The sequence below is a fragment of the Drosophila mojavensis genome, unplaced genomic scaffold (assembly GCF_018153725.1).
Source record: "Drosophila mojavensis isolate 15081-1352.22 unplaced genomic scaffold, ASM1815372v1 contig_19, whole genome shotgun sequence".
In the NCBI taxonomy this organism is placed as follows: Eukaryota; Metazoa; Arthropoda; class Insecta; order Diptera; family Drosophilidae; genus Drosophila; species Drosophila mojavensis.
The window spans coordinates 3238110-3243146 of NW_025318726.1; the positions used below are offsets into that span (position 1 = coordinate 3238110).

The 5037-nt window shown below is 39.9% G+C and overlaps 1 long non-coding RNA gene across 1 annotated transcript; it reads right to left on the reverse strand.

Moving 5' to 3' along the window:
- Positions 1-405, reverse strand: LOC122756897. Its single transcript, XR_006356755.1, has 2 exons — positions 272-405; positions 1-206 (listed from the first exon to the last, which is right to left on the reverse strand). It is a non-coding gene; the product is annotated as an uncharacterized LOC122756897 (long non-coding RNA).
- Positions 406-5037: the final 4632 nt, after the last annotated feature.

A 5037-nucleotide genomic window follows, 5' to 3' on the forward strand; every position in this document is an offset into this window, starting at 1 on the left:
TTTTAGTTAATATGTAGGTTCATGTCTATTTTCAAAATGGTATTTTAATTTAAATACATTTTATATTTAAAAAATCAGCTTTAGCCGATTGATCTTCAATCTAAGATACCATCCAGCTTTCTACCGACTCCGCCGTCTCCATCACTGTTTTGAGCAACAACAAAGCTGCCTGATGCCAAGACACCGAGCACAGCAGCGAGAAGTATCTGTGGGTAACAACAACAAAATAAGATTGTTACTTGTTCGACAGCAAACAAATATTCGTTCTTACCAATTTCATGTTGATTCTAGTTTTCGTTTAAAACGCATAGCTGCAACGAATTTAAATAGCTACGCGTATACGTAATATATGGATTTCACAAAATTAATTAGCTTGACAACTTGTCTGACACGACTAAAACGAAATATAATAGTTATTTGAACTGGAACTAAATCATGTCGTATAACGTATTGACTAAATTATTATTATATATATATTATATATATCATGTTTTATATATATATATATATATATATATATATATATATATTCGGCATTAGTTAGTTTATTAGTTGAATTTGTAAACAATTATAATATATGTTGTACTTTTATTGAAGGCTCAGAATATTACTAAATTCTTCATTATTCAGCTTCAAAAATGGCAAATATGCGCATGAGCTTGAACTTTTTCAAGATGAGCAAAAATTCAATAGAGTTTAAAGATATATTGCTAGCATTTCACTGACAGGCAAAAGGAAGACAAACCCCACAAAGTATATATATTAGACGTCTGCATGATTACATTCATAACAAAGCCACATTGAGTACATTCGAATTGAGTAGAATATGAGTGAGTGAAAAGGACAGAATGAGACGAATGTGTATACTACTGTTTCGCAAGACGAACATGTTGTGTCTCATGCCGAATGACTGAGTATAACGAAAGAAGAGCAAAGTGAAATGAAAACTTCGAATACACTCGAACTACTCAAGTAGTTCGAAGAATATTTTGTGTATTCATTTTGTGCTTTGAGAAATTGTGAGCAGACGTGCGAAATGGAAGCGGAACCTGCAGGAAAAAATGTATGTATTTTTCGGCAAATACCAGCATGATGTTTTCGTGTTTTGTTTTGTTTAAAGCTTGTGTTTTAGTTTTACTAACAAAATGTGTAGTTGTGACCGTCTATATATGTTTTCTGTGTTGATATTTGCAGATTTAATATTTATTTAATTTAATTAATTAATTATTTAATTACAGAAAAGCAATGTTCAATAGCTTCCAACCCTGATAGAATTAATAAAATTATGTTTTTAATATATAAGTTAAATATATAAGTTAAAAATTCCACAACAAAAAATACATTGCACACATATTTCTTTATTTTTTCCTCTTTCTTTTAACAGATACGCACAGCAGAAAACAGCTGACAATATTCGAATGTATTCAATATACAACATTTAATAGCTTCTGCTGCTCACTCACTCGCTTCGTTTCTTTTCGGGTATATTTTTGTGCAGCCGAGAGAAACACGACTTCAGTCGCTCACTCATTCTCATTTCGTTTTGTACAAGTTTTCACTCAATTCAATGATGACTTTGTACAGTTGAATGTGCTTTTTTTGCCATTCATGCAGACGTCTAATATATATTCATGATCGCGACGAGCTGATTCGCTTTAGCCCTGTCCATATGTCTGAATGGATGAACGCGTCCATCTCAAGCGATATAAGAGCTAGAGGCTTGAAATGATTTTCCTTCATCTTTCATATTATAACATTTTTGAAGATAGTTTATCCCCAAGAAAATAAATCAAACAAATGAGCTCCCATAGTAAACCCACATTGCATCTAAGAGATGCTAAACAAGTAAGAAAGCTCCAGTTGCGACTGCTCGACCACGAGATCCCCTGAACCCATCGAGCAACCGAACTTCGGTGGTAGGCACAAGAAATTGGTGAGAAAACGAATTCAGAATCGTTTGAGAAGTGGACGGCCACCGAAACTCGCTGCGCTAAGGGAAACTGCTTTTGTGTGCTTTGACATATATATAATTTAAGCTGTTTACAGTATGTCTTCCAGTCGGTCTTTGTGAATCCCATTTTTATCTAGCTTGACAGCTGTCTAGAACTAGCAGTTTTATGTTTGTAGTGCCTAATTAAATGTTTTCCCTATTTTAAGCACAAAGTTTCAGGGAATCATAACACAAAAGTAGTGGGAATAAAAGCATTTGCTCTCTGTCGTTGGGGACAACGAAAAACGTGTGTTGGAGTTGGACCCGGGCCACGCTTATCAAAGGGTCTGTCTAGCACTTAAGGTTCTCGGAACATGAATACGAGATTCGTAGAGTTGTCATAGAGCTCGCATAAGTCATGGCCACATGTTACAATTGTGGCGTTGTGGCAGATTTTGTGGCTGTTTTGCAGCCACCGGGGCAGTTGCCACAGTTGGCATGCCGTATGCGGCATGTTTTGCAAAAATGTGGCACATGCATGGAATTGCATAAATCAGGAAACTGGATACATGTTGCGCTGGCACACGAAAGGATATACAATTGCTGATAGCAAAGGACCAAACACACACACACGGGGAGAAATAAAAAAAAAGGAGAACAATTTCTAGTCCGACCCTCAATACTCTATAGAAGCAAAGAAAGTGAGCAAAGAGATTGCAAATGAGACTTGAGACCTTTTATTAGAGGTCAATTCATATACAAATTTAGAGCTGATAAACCTAGCGGAACTATGAAACTATATTTAGAATATATTTTTATTAGGATATTCAGGTCTTCATATGAACCGACTCTACTATACCACATAATATACGTATATTAATTTAAGGCAATACAACTTTTATTTGCATGTTCTCAAAAGAAGTTGTTAAACCGTATTAAAAAGAACAAATTTTTTCAAAATTAAAAATTTTATTTTAAGAAATAAATGACAGAACTAGTAACATTTTCGGCTGAAATCAATTTTAGTTGCGAAAGAGTAAATATAAAGCTATAAATCTGTAAGTATGTTAAATTAATTAGACAGTTAGATCTTTACATTAAAATATACTATTTTGCATTGATATATGTATATACAAACCACATTTTGTTACAATGCATAGATTCAAGATTTAATAAAAGACTTACTTAAAGAGCACTCAAAATAAATGCCATCTTGAAGGGTATACCAAGTGTACAACAGTCCACTGCTCGGTCACAGTTGCGCGCTGCAACAACCACACATCAGAGGCAGCAGTGGGTGGCAGTGGATGGCAGTGGGCGGCAGTGGGCGGGGCAGCAGAGACATGAGACGGGGGCGCAGCTGGACATGTCGCAAGGCAAAGCGCAAAATGCAGAAGACAATAGAGTGTGGGATCATAAAGGCAGCGGCGGCAGCGATGTTTAGTTTTATGCCATGGAGGGGGGGAATCGCACTCACACTGACACACATGGGCACAGACACAGGCAGGTGGAACAACAAATAGGTATCCAGCGAGTGAAGCTGCGGCTGATAAGATAGCGGGCATCGGATGAGGCTGGGCGCGAGGGCGGGAGCGGGGGCGGTGGTCGTCAGCTGCACGTTGATTGCCTCGTTTGGTGTTGCGGGCATCAAAAACAAAGCAACTGGCGGAGGGTCCAGTGACAGCGACAGCGACAGGATGACTGCCACTTAACTTTGACCCTAACGAATACACGCAATAGCTGAGCAAGCCCAGCCTTGTGGCTTGTGAGCGTGGCTTGTGGGCCATTTCGCTCTGCGTTATCAGCGGTCAACGCAGCAACAGCATCCGCATCCACATCCGCATTCACATTCGCATCCGCATCAGGCGCCGTTCGCCAGAGGCCAAGTTGTTGACACTTTTATGAACTCCACAGATTGGCCATGTTTTGTGGCTTTTGTTGCGGTTTGTTGGCTTTAACAGCTACCGCCAGCACGACTGGCCTTTTTTCGCTATAGATGCCGCTGCTGCTCCTGCTGCACCAGCTTTTGCCAAAGGAGCCCAGCCTGAATGTTCTGCTATACACCTGGCAGCAGAAATTGGCCTACTGCAGTGAAGTCAGCTCTCATTTCTATTCGATTCTACGATGCCTCGAGTCACAGGTATTCCAGAGACATCGCAAAGAAATAGACATGCATATGTATAGCCGTTTCTTCCTTCAAGTGCAGAATATAGACATCATAATTACAACACATGGATGGATAATTGTTTTTAAAGCTCCAAGCCCCTTTGTGGACTAATCGAGATCTGGCAAGGAGGAGTCCTCTGGCCAGCAGGCTGCCGTGGGGCGAAGGGATTGAATTGAATTGAACTTCGATTGTTATCGAAAAGAAATATGATGAGATGTTCTTAAAGTTATAAAAAGGAAATGATAGGTATAGTTTAACATGTAACAGTTCTCTACCTTTTGTGGCTTACTAGATCTCTGCTTATAAGCAAACGGACACGGACATTATATCACAGGGCAGTGTATTAGGGCCGCTGCTTTATTCCATATATACGGCCGACTTACCCTCCCCTAGCGTGCACCACATGTCGAATCCTGGCAAAGCCCTTTTCGCTACTTATGCAGACGACATAGCTGTGCTCTACAGCTCAAAATGTCCCACTGAGGCAGCAAATGGAGTGTAGAGCTACCTAAATACACTAGCAGCTTGGTGCAAAAAATTGAACTTGAAGATTAACTCACGCAAGACCACCAACCCTTGCTTCACCCTGAAAACCCTCATCGGACACACCCCGCCTATACGTTTAGATGACATAACACTGGATCAACTTTCGCAGGCAAAGTACCTTGACATCACCCTTGACAAGTGTCTAACATTATCTAGCATTATCCACATCTTAAAGCAGCGGCTAGGAGATGTGGGCAACGCATGCAACAACTGCGGTGGCTGGTTAACAGACGAATCACAAAGTCACTGAGAGCTAAGAGAGTGACTTATGCCCACTGTGTAGCCCTGATTTGGCTCAACGGTGTGCATACAGGTCCTGCAAAATCGAGTATTGCGACCAATCACAAACTGCCCATGGTACGTCGCGGCTCTACCCTACATCAAGATCGGAAAC